This window comes from Ascaphus truei, chromosome 5 (genome assembly GCF_040206685.1).
Source record: "Ascaphus truei isolate aAscTru1 chromosome 5, aAscTru1.hap1, whole genome shotgun sequence".
Taxonomy (NCBI): Eukaryota; Metazoa; Chordata; class Amphibia; order Anura; family Ascaphidae; genus Ascaphus; species Ascaphus truei.
In genome coordinates, this window is record NC_134487.1 from 239,952,407 (window position 1) to 239,967,371 (window position 14,965).

At 48.0% G+C, this 14,965-nt stretch overlaps 1 protein-coding gene across 3 annotated transcripts in view; it reads left to right on the top strand.

Moving 5' to 3' along the window:
• The window catches only part of LOC142495828 (uncharacterized), a 439,489-nt gene that overhangs the window by 171,566 nt on the left and 252,958 nt on the right, over nucleotides 1-14,965 (top strand). The gene's annotated exons all lie outside the window — the stretch shown is intronic.

Genomic DNA, 14,965 nt, shown 5'->3' on the forward strand with positions numbered 1-14,965 from the left:
TTGGTTGCAGTAGTTAGTTTGATGTATCCGTCTGGCTAGCAGCACATATATCCGTGTGCTCTGGTCTAAGGCAGGCAGCTACTGCCAGTAACAACATCATCTTATACCTTGCTGCTTATCAGGTGTCAGCTTACATCCTGATTACCTAGCTTCCACCTGAGTTAACCCTTATGAGTGCTGGATGAAGCACTCAGACATATGTCTCCCAGGCATAATTGATAGGGGTTGACTTCACCCTGTCACATACCTCCCCTGTTTGTGTGTGGCTAGTGTCCCACACGGCTGAAGCCCGACCCTCCACTCCTTCTCTTGACAAAAAATCAGCATTTCCATGGTCCTTTCCAGGTCTATGCTGAATAGCAAAAGAGAAGGGTTGGAGGGCCATATACTACCTGGTCAACCTTGAGTTCGTGTCCTTCATGGTGTTTAACCACTTCAAGGGCGCATGGTCAGTGACCAGGGTGAAGTGTACTCCGGTGACATAATGTCTCAAGGCCTCAATTGCCCATTTTACAGCGAGGCACTCCTTCTCAATGACAGAATACCTCACTTCCCTTGGGAACAGCTTCCGGCTGATGAACAGTATGGGGTGTTCAACACCATCAAATTGCTGGGACAGCACTGCTCCCAGTCCTACCTCTGAGGTATCCGTCTGGATGATGAAGGGCTCTTTAAAATCTGGGCTCCGAAGAGCGGGGCCCTCTGACAGGCACTTTTTTAGCATGTCAAAGGCGTCTTGGCACTCCCAAGACCATTTAACTTGGGTCGGGGCACTCTTTTTTGTCAGATCTGTTAGGGGTGCAGAAATTTCTGAAAAATTGGGGATAAACCGCCTGTAATACCCTGCTAACCCCAAAAGGGAGCGGACCTGTGTCTTTGTCTGTGGGGTGGGGACTTCCTTTATGGCGGCCACCTTGCTAGCTAGTGGCCTTACTATCCCTCCCCCAACAGCATAGCCCAAGTATTTTGTAGTGGATTTACCCAGGGCACATTTTTTTGGATTTGCAGTGAGCCCTGCTTCTCTTAAGGACGTTAGGACTGCCCTTAACCTTTTTATATGAGACTGCCAGTGTCTGCTATAGATGACAATGTAATCCAAGTAGGCCGCGGCATATGCCCTATGGGGTCGTAGTACCTTGTCCATTAACCTTTGGAACGTGGCTGGAGCCCCATGTAATCCAAATGGCATAGTGACGAATTGGTATAAACCGAGAGGGGTGGCGAAGGCAGTTTTGCATTTGGATTCTTCCGCTAGAGGTATCTGCCAATATCCTTTCGTGAGATCTAGGGTGGAGATATACTCTGCTTTACCAAGCGAGTCAAGCAATTCATCCACCCTAGGCATTGGGTATGCATCAAATCTGGATACAGCATTTACCTTTCGCAGATCCACGCAAAATCTCACCTTCCCATCTGGTTTAGGGACCAACACTATAGGGCTACACCATTCGCTGTGGGATTCATCGATCACGCCCAATTCCAACATGTCTATTATCTCCCTCTCTACCAGGTCTTTTCGGCCCTCTGGCAATCTATAGGGACGGGACCGTACTTTTACGCCAGGTTCTGTCTCAATCCTATGGGACACTAAATCAGTCTGCCCTGGCAGCTCAGAAAAAATATCTGGGAACTGGTCACATAATTCTAGTAGGTCTGACCTTTGTTCCGTTGTTAACTGCCCTCCCATGGGAACCTGATGGTCATTGTACGTACTACCCTTTGGAAGCTGTGGACCCAAATCCGTCTCTCCTTCCCAAGGGTGGATGAACAGCGATCTCATCGTTTTCCAGGGTTTCAGGAGGTTTACGTGGTTGATTTGTTTACCCTTCCTGGACCCTGGTTGAGAGATCTCATAGTTCACCTCCCCGGTGCGGCGGAGAACTTGAAAAGGACCCTGCCACTTCGCAAGGAGTTTACTCTCGGATGTCGGTAGTAGTAGCATCACTTGGTCCCCAGGTTGGAAGACCCTCAAGCGAGCATTTTGGTTGTACTGCCTTTCTTGACGTTCTTGAGCAGATTTGAGGTTTTCCTTAGCAAACCGACCTATCATGTCTAAGCGGTTTCTAAGGTCTATGACATACTGAAGGGTATTCTTGGAGGGGGAGGACTCCTCCTCCCAGGATTCCTTCAGTAGGTCGAGAATACCCCGAGGTTGGCGTCCATATAGGAGCTCAAACGGGGAGAAGCCTGTGGATGATTGGGGAACTTCTCGTACCGCAAACAGGAAAGGGAGAAGTTCATCCCAAGCTCGCTTTTCAGTGTCCCCAAACTTCCTAAGCATGGTTTTTAAAGTACGGTTAAACCTCTCTACCAATCCATCAGTCTGAGAATGGTAGACTGAGGTCCTGACGGATTTTACCTCCAATAACTTCAGGACATCCTGCATTAACTTTGCCATGAAATTTGTTCCCTGGTCAGTTAACATTACTTGGGGCAGTCCTACCCTAGAGAACAGTTCTAACAGCCTGTGAGCAACCTGTTTAGCAGTGGCTGATCTCAGAGGGAAGGCCTCAGGATATCTGGTGGCATAATCTACAACAACGAGTATAAATTTATGTCCCTTCGCAGAGGGTTCTAAAGGTCCGACCAGATCTACCCCAATTCTCTCGAATGAGACGGCTACCAAGGGCAGAGGAACCAAGGGAACCGGCTTCTGTCCTTTTTGGCTAGTTAACTGGCATTCAGGACATGTCTCACATAGTTTCATGATGTCACCATGTATGCCTGGCCAGTAAAACCGGGACGAGATGCGGTCCGTGGTCTTATCTCTGCCCAAATGACCACCCCATGGGAGAGTATGGGCTAGGGTGAACACTGTTTTAATCAACCCTTTAGGGACTAGCATCTGTCGAATGACCTCCCCTGTTTGTGTAACCTTGTTCACACGATATAGAATGTCATTTAACAGTTCAAAATGTGGAAACACTCTTACACCTTGTTCATCCATTATCTTGTTGTTGACCTGTACCACCTTCTCATATTGTCTAGCCAGAGCTGTGTCTTCCCTCTGACGGAAGTCAGGAAGATCCAGGTCTAGCAAAATTCTCGTATCTATCTGTTCCCCACCCTGGTCATCTCCGGCCATGACCTGCAGTCCTTTGGGCTGACTAATGTTACCAAGAGTCCCAGCCTTTCTTAACCAGTCCTCTTTTCCCGCACGTCTCTGTTTACGTGTCTTTGGGACGTGGTGTCTACGGGGGGAAATCTCTGGGGAAAAAGGAAACAAGTCTCCGGGCTTCTCCGGAACCAGAGAAGTAGGCTCCGTAGGAGTAGGGGCCAACAATGTTTCGAAGTAGGGCCAGTCTCGGCCAAGTAGAACAGGAGCAGGTAGCCAAGGAGCAACTCCCACAAGTAGGCTAGCCTCTTGATCCTTGATACGCAGTAGAACGTTCGCGGTCGGGTATCTCTTTGTATCCCCATGGATACATTCGATATTCCAAGGAGAGTCATAGGATAGTCTGTTGCTTGGAATTAGGCCCTCTAGGATCAGGGTGTTTCCAGATCCCGAGTCCAGCATGGCTTTTACTATTTTCCCCTCCAAAGATGCTGGGACTAACCATGGATTGTGGTCCCCTCGGAGAGAAGCTGTGGCAGTGGTTCTGTCATATGAACAGTCCATCTCATCATCTCCTGAGTCCGCAAACTCGGTCGTCAGCGGAAGCTCTTGACGGGGCTCGGTGTTTGGACCTCTCCGCTGTTGGATGGGATCCTCCCTTCTGGTTGGTGGTGGTATCCTCTCCACCGGCTGGGTGACGGAAGTCCAGGTTCTCGGGGAATACTGTGAGTGGCGGCCTCCCTTGAGTGATCCAATGGCCTCGGACCCGGGACGGGCGTCTCTGCGGGAGTTTGTACCAGGAACCCTCCGAGAGGGGAAAGGGTCTTCCGATCGGGTTGACTGGATCTCCCGAGCTGGCGGGTTGTAGACCCCCTCGATTGTCCGCTCTCCTGCCTCTGGCATCACTGGAAGCAACTGGTGTTTGCACGGACCGTTCCCAGCTATCCTGTTGGGTGTCGTCGCCAAGGAAGTTTTCCACCAAGCGGACCGCTGAATTCAGGGAAAATGCAGCGTGTCTTTTTACCCAGGAGCGGGAGGAGGGGGGCAGTACCTGTATGAACTGCTCGAGCACAACCTGTTCAAGGATGTCTGCCTTGGTATGCTTCTCCGGTTGTATCCACCCGGTACATAAGTCTACTAAGCGGTGGGCTACGACCCGGGGTCTGTCTCTGTTTGTATATTTGACTGTGCGGAAACCGCTGTCGGTAGGTCTCTGGAGTGAGGCCTAGGCGATCCAGAATAGCAGCCTTTAGTTTCTGATAGTCCATGGCCTTGTCTGCTGGAAGAGCCTGGTAGGCTGCCTGAGCTTCCCCTATGAGGAGTGGAGCCAGAGTCGTTACCCAGCGATCAACTGTCCAGCCGTGGGCCGTGGCTACCCTTTCAAAAGTGAGGAGAAATGCCTATGGGTCTTCGGTTGGCTTCATTTTAGGCAGCATCACTGGTGGGTTATTTGGAATTGCTGGTCTGCCTGGGGCTGGGCCTTCGACTAGCAGTTGGAGTAGCTTTTCCTCCCGCCGGGCCTGTTGCTCATCTTGCTGGGCCTGTCGCTCAGCTTGTTTCTCTGCTAGCTGGAGCTGTTGCTCAAGGAACTGAGAAAAAAATGTCTCTATTTTTTTTTCTTTTGTGTGTGTGGCCCTTCAGATACAGGGCCCGTCCGACATCCCACTTCTGACACCACCTGTGGCAGGACGGCCTGTAGCCGAGGTCAGGGAACAGTCCACACGTATAGTTTCAGGATAATGAAAACCGTCAGTGGATTTATTTCTCCACAGCATGCATAACATGCGGGTACACTGTCCCTTTAAACAAAACAAATCCTGCTCCACATTGGGAGGACTGACTAACACACCAGGCCTATCTAGCAGGCTGGCTGGCTAAACCATAACCAAACCGTAAGTGTCTTTTAAGCAGTCAGGAAAAACAAATGAACAAGTCTTACTTTGGTTGCAGTAGTTAGTTTGATGTATCCGTCTGGCTAGTATCACATATAGCCGTGTGCTCTGGTCTAAGGCAGTGTAAGGAATCCACTACTGGCTTTGACTATAACCTTGCAGACCTGTGCAGTTGCAAGCTTCCTCTGGCAATATACTGCTGCGGCCGAGTTTATTCGAGCATTTGCCCGTCCTCAGCCGCAGCAGTAGCCTGGCGCGCGCCGGAGGGTGACGGGCGCGCGCCGAAGCAGCGGAAGAGCGCCCTCCGATCGGGGCGCTCTCCCTCCCGCTGCCGGGTCCGCCGGGTCCCCCGGAACCCCCTGCCGCCGTCCCCCACATCGCGGGACACCAGGGCTCCCTCGGGGAGCCCTGGACGCGCGTGCAGGGGGCGCACGCTCCCGATGACGCGTGACCGCGCGTCACGGCCACTAGCAAGCCGGGAAATCTCCCGGCTTGCGGATCTGGCCGCAGTGCAATAAACTGTTTCGCCAGTGTATGGCACAGGTGCTGCCTCTGATTGCAGCTTCTGCCCTGTGCTCTTTCATTGGAGGAATTCTCACACACCCTCCTCCTGTGATTGGATCTCTGCCCTTTATATTCTAGGCGTTGGCTCTGAACCAGCGCCGAGCATAACTATTCCTACCTCTATGTTACTGTCTCTGCCACAAACCACCCCAGGCCTCTCTCCTAGCGTTCTTACCTTCCAAGTTCCTGAGAATCCAGAGGCCTGGTCCTGGACGTCTGTGCTGAAGCGTTGTTGCCAGCACTGGCCTGCTGCTATCTCCTTGCAGTGGCCTACCCTGGACGTCTGTGCTGAAGCGTTGATGCCAGCACTGGTAACTGCTGCATTCCCTCCTAGCAGTGGCTACCCTTCCTGTCCTGCGGCCTGCTGCTATTCTCCTGCAGTGGCCTACCCGGGACGTCTGTGCTGAAGCGTTGATGCCAGCACTGGTAACTGCTGCATTCCCTCCTAGCAGTGGCTACCCTTCCTTTCCTGCGGCCTGCTGCTATCTCCTTGCAGTGGCCTGCCCTGGACGTCTGTGCTGAAGCGTTGATGCCAGCACTGGCCTGCTGCTATTCTCCTGCAGTGGCCTACCCGGGACGTCTGTGCTGAAGCGTTGATGCCAGCACTGGTAACTGCTGCATACCCTCCTAGCAGTGGCTACCCTTCCTTTCCTGCGGCCTGCTGCGATCCTCTTGCAGTGGCCTGCCTTGGACTTCTGCGCTGAAGCGTTGGTTCTTCCCGACGCTGCCCTGCGGTGAACTTCGGCCAGTCTGCTGTCTCCTCCTGCTGAGATCGGCGTCATGGGCCGAGGCCGCTCCTCGCGCAGAGGCCACCCCCGCGCTCACGCTCCTAAGCTAAAGCGGGGCACTCCTGACTTCCTGTTGCCGAACTCCTGCTTCATTAACGACGATGCTGCCTTCTCCAATCCTGACCCTGCGATGTACGACTACGAACTGCGCACTCCGGATCAGTCTGCGTGGACTAAGGTCGGTGATTATATAACCCCACCTCAGCCCCGCGGTCCGGTCCCGGTTTGTGGCGAGCATCGGCGTAACAGGCAGGCAGCTACTGCCAGTAACAACATCATCTTATCAGGTGTCAGCTTACATCCTGATTACCTAGCTTCCACCTGAGTTAACCCGTATGAGTGCTGGATGAAGCACTCAGACATATGTCTCCCAGGCATAATTGATATGGGTTGACTTCACCCTGTCACAATTGCCCTATGATGTTCCTTTCTTTTTCTCTTTCCCTGCATATTTGCGCCTAGGTCATTCTTTTCTATACAATTTCCAGGCGGCAATTGTGGAGCCGTGGACCTAAGTGGCTGCAGTCTGTGTAGGGTTAGCAGATTGTAAGGGTTATTACCTTTCTTAACTGACTGAATTGGCTAAAGTGTGGTTTTTACCTTTACTGCATTAACATATTGTAGAGATTTGCGCTGTTTGTATCTTGTTTGTATATATATATATATATATATATGAATGTGTATATATATATATATATATATATATATATATATACATATACATATACATATACATATACATATACATATACATATATATACACACATACCGTTAGGTCCGGAAATAATTGGACACTGATGCAAGTTTTTTTATTTCGGCTGTGTACCAAAATAAATTCAAGTTACAGTTAAATAATGAGTATGGGCTTAAAGTGCAGTCTATCAGCTTTAATTTGAGGGTATTCACTTTTTCAAGGGACCAAAAGTAATTGGACAATTGACTCAAAAGCTTTTTCATGGACAGGTGTGGGTTTTTTTTTCATTATTTCATCATCAATTAAGCAGGTAAAAGGTCTGGAGTTGATTCCAGGTGTGGCATTCGCATTTGAAAGCTGTTGCTTTGAACCCACAACATGCGGTCAAAGAAGCTCTCAATGCAAGTGAAACAGGGAATCCTTAGGCTGCAAAAAAAAGAAAATCCATCAGAGAGATAGCAGGAACATTAGGAGTGGCCAAATCAACAGTTTGGTACATTCTGAGAAAAAAAGAACGCACTGGTGAGCTCTGCAACACAAAAAGGCATGGACGTCCACGGAAGACAACAGTGGTGGATGATCGTAGGATCCTTTCCTTCACAACATCCAGCCAAGTGAATAACACTCTCCAGGAGGTAGGCATATCATTATCCAAGTCTACCATAAAGAGAAGACTTCAAGAGAGCAAATACAGAGGGTTCACCACAAGGTGCAAACCATTCATAAGCCTCAAGAATAGAAAGGCCAGATTAGACTTTGCTAAACAATATCTAAAAAAGCCAGCCCAGTTCTGGAACAGCATTCTTTGGACAGATGAAACTAAGATCAACCTGTACCAGAATGATGGGAAGAAAAAAGTATGGAGAAGGCTTGGAACGGCTAATGATCCGAAGCATACCACATCATCTATAAAACACGGTGGAGGCAGTGTGATGGCATGGGCATGCATTGCTTACAATGGCACTGGGTCACTAGTGTTTATGGATGATGTGACAGAAGACAGAAGCAGCCGGATGAATTCTGAAGTGTATAGGGATATATTGTCTCCTCAGATTCAGCCAAATTCAGCGAAGTTGATTGGACAATGACCCAAAATATACTGCGAAAGCAACCCAGGAGTTTTTAAGGCAAAGAAGTGGAATATTCTGCAATGGCCGAGTCAATCACCTGATCTCAACCCGATCGAGCATCCATGTCACTTGCTGAAGACAAAACTTAAGGCAGAAAGACCCGCAAACAAACAACAACTGAAGACAGCTACAGTAAAGGTCTTGCAAAGCATCACAAAGGAGGAAACCCAGCGTTTGGTGATGCCCATGCGTTCCAGACTTCAAGCAGTCATTTGACTCCCGACGAAGCTACACTGTTTAGTGAAAAGCGTAGAGTCGCTGCCTGTGACGTCATCAGCTGCCGCCCGGAAGTCTACCGTTTGTCTCCCCACGATACTGACTGTGTCTTCAGACGTACCTGCTGTGTGCCCGGTGCAGAGCCTTGGATGCTGGTGCCTTGCACAGCAAGGACTGAGGATACAGAGGACCCCCATTCCGGTCGTGCCAATTGTGTGTTAGCAGATCTAGACAACTCCTGCGGTCCGGAACGTGAGGCCAGAGACGGAGGAGACTGGAGCTGGTGATATCGCTTGTTTTATGTGCCTATTTTGATCTAAGACACTGTAAGTGTTAATTTTATTGCGTGTATAAATTGTTATTATCGTGTTACGCTATGGAAGCCTCTCTTTTTTCCCATACACTCTGACTGATGAGGTGCCGTGTGTGCTGCTAAAACCATATCAGACATCAAGCTGTGGGGTTATTTATCCATCATCACTACAGAGTTAAGCATTCGCCTCTGATCTCTGACATGCCTGAATTTATTTGATGCCACGTGAGTCTCCATTCACCTGATAATATATATCACATCGTTTGATTCAAACTGTATTTGCACTATTTTGTGCCTTTATTTTTTCACATATTGATACCTGCGCTCCCCCGATTCCCTGGACGTCCTACTATTGAAGTGGATTCTGCAAACCATCAACTTAAGGGTTTTTGAACTGCAATCTTGTTCACGTTCACTTTATTCACAATTTATTTAATTATAATTATATTTATATTCACTGCGCCACCCTATTTGCACTTTGTTGCACACATTATCACTTCAAGCAGTCATTGCCTGCAAAGGATTCGACAAAGTATTAAAAATGAACATTTTATTTATGATTATGTTAATTTGTCCAATTACATGTGAGCCCCTGAAATAAGGGGACTGTGTATGAAAATGGTTGCAATTCCTAAACGTTTCATACGATATTTTTGTTCAACCCCTTGAATTAAAGCTGAAAGTCTGCACTTCTATTGCATCTCGGTTGTTTCATTTCAAATCCATTGTGGTGGCGTACAAAGCCAAAATTATGAAAATTGTGTCAGTGTCCAAATTCCATATATATATATATATATATATATATATATGTATATATATATATATGTATATATATATATATATATGTATATATATGTATGTATATATATATATGTATGTATATATATGTATATATATATATATATATATGTATATATATTGTGACAAACGCCCCTCTTTTGTAGTGCTGACGTCTGTCTGGGTTCTTCCCGACACAGTCTTCTAGGGTTAATTATACAACAAACAGGATCATGCAAAGTATTATGCTGCTTAACTCAGGCTTCTGCCTGCTTTATTTTCATCCAAGTAAGGTACTGCAGCTTTAATATGTGAAGGTTAGAGGTACTCAGATACTTTCATTCAGCAGTTCACATATTTCAGTGTTACCATATTTCCCACACAGTTATTTCAAGAAATAAAACCAAAATCATATAAGCAAAATCCTATCCCTTTCAGGGATCTAACTACACATCAGAATCAGTCTCTCTAACAGCTGCTGGCCAACTAAACTGGTTCCCCAGCTTAAAACAATGCTCTCTCATTTAGGGTCACAAGATACAGCACAGTCTTTTAGCAACAGCAGTAACCATTTGTTTTGTCTTATCTGTTCGTGGAGTCCAGGCAAATCCTCTGGTACTGTGATACGTGGAGGGGCCGTCAACCCCGATACTGGATGCAGGGGAGCAGCGACACCCCCAGCCCCCAGGCTCCAAGGAGAGAGAGTGAAATGCAAAACCTCTCTGCTCTAAGTACCTGTGCATGTTATTAGAAGAGCAGGTGAGGGAGAACTAGAGCCATTGTAATCTGTGGTCTGGATTTTCCATCCAGCTGCCTGAGTTAATGGGAAGCTGTGGAACGGATCATTAACTATTCCTGCACTTTCTGCTCTAAAACGGGGCAGAAAGCTGCCTAACATCTTTGGACTATGTCACATATCCCCCTCCCCAGCTCACACCTACTGGGGTGAGCGGCCATGGACCTCACTGGGGTGAGCGTCCTACCTGAAATACTTGAGCTAACTCCTCAGTACAACATTAAGTATTCACATGACACGAATATGAACTTTTTCCACGGCAATTATGGACAATAGGTTTCGTCATAAGAGACTATACTTGGCAAACATATTTTTTTTTTTTTTTTTGACTTCCAGTCTATTGCATCCTTTGACTTTATTTCATAGCCCGCTGCAACCTGCAAATGACTGGACTGTTTCTTTAGCTTCTGATGAGACCCTTGGACCGGATTCTCCTTGGCTCCACAGTGTGGTCCAGATTGGTGAGATATGGAACTATTCAGGCGCCGTGTTAACCTTCGTTGTTTTTTCTTTTCAATCTTTGATTTCCCTTTTGTGGCCATTACCAGGCCTTTGGGTTTTGGAGACCTAGTTGCCTCTGTACAAACGTAGTCCATATTAACCACGTCATCAGGATCTGTCAACAAGTTTGTGTTTTCAGGAACTGCCACCCACTTGGCTAAAACATCTTCTGTGGTGTCCTGGGTGTGTCCACTAGTTTGATAATCTTCTGGACAACGTAAATGAAATTGAGGATCTGGATTTTTGAATCCCAGATCAGGGAGAATATTCTCAGGAGGGTGCCTATCTGTTTCTGGAATAACAGCAGCACAATCAAAGTCAATTCTTTCTCTTTCCTCTTTGTCATCAGTGAGGGCATTGAGTTTACGTTCCCTGGTCTCCTTTTGTGACCGTGTCTCTTTTAGCCTTGGAATCTCTTTCTCCAACTTCATCTTTATAGCAAATCGTAATATTGCAACAGCATTGAAGATACACGTATAGGAACGTACAGCTTGCTTGGTTAGGAGGTAGGATTGATAGCCCGACTGAACCACTTTAGCCGCTTCTCCCATGTCCGTCATCTGTTTCAGAGCGAGGTTTAACTCTGTTTCATTTTCTCTATTCTTGACCTGCAGCTGCAGGTGCTCCTTCTGGGTCTTGTCCAGCTCCAGCTGCAGCCGGGCCCCCTCATTTGCCGTGTGGTCCAGCTGCTTGTAGATATCGGCCATCTCGCTTTCATAGCGCAATGTCAGGCAGACCACCTGACGGACGGAGATCTCCTCTCTCTTGGCGCACTGTATCTCGCGCTCAGCCATCTGCTTCTGCAGCTCTTCAACCTGATCGTGCCAGACCTCCCTCAGGGTCTTCACCTCTATCTGGTGCTTGCTCTGGGTTTGCATCAGCGCCTCCATTTTTTGGAGCTCTGCAGTTTGTGTCGCCTGGATCGCCGCTGATTCTGTATTCTGCAGTGCTTCCTGCATTTCTAACTTTTCCTGGATCAATTGCTTCTCCACTTTTTCTGCTTGGTGAAGCTTCTCATCACCTTCACTGATCTGGTCAGTCAAGTCTGAATTTTTCTGTGTCAGACTTACATTCTCTCTTTTTACAGTCTCTAAATTACTCAGGGTATTCTCATAGGTTTCCTTCAATGTACACAGCTCTGTGCTTCGAGCGTAGACCTCATGGCGTGAGAGTTCCAGCTCTGCTTTAAGCGCGCTAGCCTCTTGCCGAGAAACCCCTAACTCTGTGATGAAGTTTTGCACATCTTTCTGGGACATCTCATAGCATAGTTTCCAGTCAGTTCTTGTTTTCTTTGATTCGCTTGGCTCTCTGCCTATGATGGTAGCAGTAGCCTTTGTCATCTCTAGGCGTGTCGTCATTCCTGGGACGATTGCGCCAGGCCCTATGGGCTGTTGCTCATCTCGGCGCCTTTCTGACGCATGTCCTGACAGTGCAGGTTCAAGTGGCTCGTTCACTTCCCCTGTGACTTGAGGAACAGTTTTCTTTCTTTTTGCTTTATTAGCTCCAGAGATATCAGTGGTACTGGGCACCCGCTCACTGGTATCAGCTTCCACATCTTGCTTGCACTCACAGGGCGTTGCTTGCTTTTGCAGCTGTTTGTCTTTGAAAATTTTGGGGCACACATCTTCCATGTGACCTACTTCACGACAGGCCCCGCATACTAAATTCATCTGTGGGTACGGCTCTCCTCCAGGGTCGTGATCATAGTATGGCCTGAAGGGACACTGTTTTGTATGGTTACGTACATTACACAACAAACATTTCACGTCGGCCATTTTAGAAACCCGGCAGGGACAATTTGCTAGCTGCAATTTCACTCACTTCAGCAACTTGCATACAGCACTTGCTAGCTGCAAATTCACTCACTTCAGCAAAAGGCATTAGCTTTACAAACAGCATTTGCTAGATGCAAAATTTTTTTTTTTTTTCAGCAAAACATTTTGGTTTTCTGTTTGGGTTCAGGGTGCTATTGCATCCACACTTCGCACATTCTCTGTGTATGCTAGAAGCACAACTGATATACACAGTGGGACAGACTTCACTCATAGCATCTGTACTTTAGTTCAGCTCGGCGGCCATTTTAAATCCCCGCATTTATTTGCAAACCCACAGACTTTTTAGTGTCTGCCCGCATTCTCCACCATATGTGACAAACGCCCCTCTTTTGTAGTGCTGACGTCTGTCTGGGTTCTTCCCGACACAGTCTTCTAGGGTTAATTATACAACAAACAGGATCAGGCAAAGTATTATGCTGCTTAACTCAGGCTTCTGCCTGCTTTATTTTCATCCAAGTAAGGTACTGCAGCTTTAACATGTGAAGGTTAGAGGTACTCAGATACTTTCATTCAGCAGTTCACATATTTCAGTGTTACCATATTTCCCACACTGTTATTTCAAGAAATAAAACCAAAATCATATAAGCAAATCCTATCCCTTTCAGGGATCTAACTACACATCAGAATCAGTCTCTCTAACAGCTGCTGGCCAACTAAACTGGTTCCCCAGCTTAAAACAATGCTCTCTCATTTAGGGACACAAGATACAGCACAGTCTTTTAGCAACAGCAGTAATCATTTGTTTTGTCTTATCTGTTCGTGGAGTCCAGGCAAATCCTCTGGTACTGTGATACGTGGAGGGGCCGTCAACCCCGATACTGGATGCAGGGGAGCAGCGATACCCCCAGCCTCCAGGCTCCAAGGAGAGAGAGAGAAATGCAAAACCTCTCTGCTCTAAATACCTGTGCATGTGATTAGAAGAGCAGGTGAGGGAGAACTAGAGCCATGGTAATCTGTGGTCTGGATTTTCCATCCAGCTGCCTGAGTTAATGGGAAGCTGTGGAACGGATCATTTGTAACTATTCCTGCACTTTCTGCTCTAAAATGGGGCAGAAAGCTGCCTAACATCTTTGGACTATGTCACAGTGTATATATCTCCAGTGTGTGTGTGTGTCAGTGTCAGTGTCAGCAGCAGTGGTTATGGGTGTAGCATGTGTGTGTAGCAGCAGAGTTTGTGTGTAGAGCTGCTGTGTTATGTGTGTGTGTGTGTGTGTGTGTGTGTGTGTGTGTGTAGAGCTGTTGTGTTGTGTGTGTTTGTGTAGAGCTGCTGTGTGTGTGTGTGTGTAGAGGTGCTGTGTTGTGTGTGTAGAGGTGCTGTGTTGTGAGTGTAGAAGAGGTGCTGTGTTGTGTGTCTAGAGCTCCAGTCTGTGTGTGGTGTGCTTGTGTGTGTAGAGCTGCTGTGTGTAGAGGTGCTGTGTTGTGTGTAGTGTGCTGGTGTGTGTGTGTTTGTGGCAGCAGTTTGTGTGTGTTGAGCTGGTGTGTGTGTGTGTGTGTACACAGAGGGGGCGGCAGTGTGTGGATATAGATATCTGCAGTGTAAGCGTATATACAGTAGAGGTGGTTTCATGTATTTACCATTTTATTTTAATAAAAAAATCTATTTAACTATACAAAAGTGTCTATTATTTATGAAATAAGCATACATTTAGCCTATAATAGTAATAATCCCCTCAAAACAGGGCATTACTGGCCAATAATGCCCTGGCTGGGTTAAAGTCCCTCGGCTTCGCCTCGGGCCTTCAACTCTTCCAGCCAGGGTATTATTGGCCAGTAATGCCCTGTTCTTCGGGGATTATTACTTAAGTAACGTGACGTTAAACCTATGCCGATGAGATGTAGAATGCCCATTGTTTTTGCACATAATTAGCTATGAGGATACACATTGAGCTCAGGGAACATAACCTTTGTTTCCTGTATAGCCTGGAGCTCCCGTGGCTCCTGGAGACCCCCCTTCCCTGGCGCAGCTCGATCGCGGGTATTGAAAAACCCGACGGCTGCTTCCAAGGGTGGGGGCTGGAGCAGGGAGCAGCGCGGCTTCTCCTGCCTGCGGCCGGTTGCCGGGGACGCGATCGGGCCGTTGCTAAGGCCGCGATCGCATCTCTAAGGTCCCGGCGGCCGCAGAGCAGGGCGCTGCCATTGAGGACCGTCTCGCGCCTGCGCAGTGATCGCGCGAGGACAGGAAGAGCCCCAGAGACAGGGCAGAGTCGCGCATGCGCAGGGCTAGCCGGGAAGGCGCAGGAGAGGTTGAGGCGGCCATTAGTAGTTCGCGCATGCGCAGGAGAAGCGCGCACGCGGCCCCAACGCTATAGCAGCCTCCTGGGAACTACAACTCCCAGGAGGCATAGGGAGACAGGCACCAGGTGCCTCATAGCGGCCAATAGGGCTGGAGGATTCTCAGCCCGG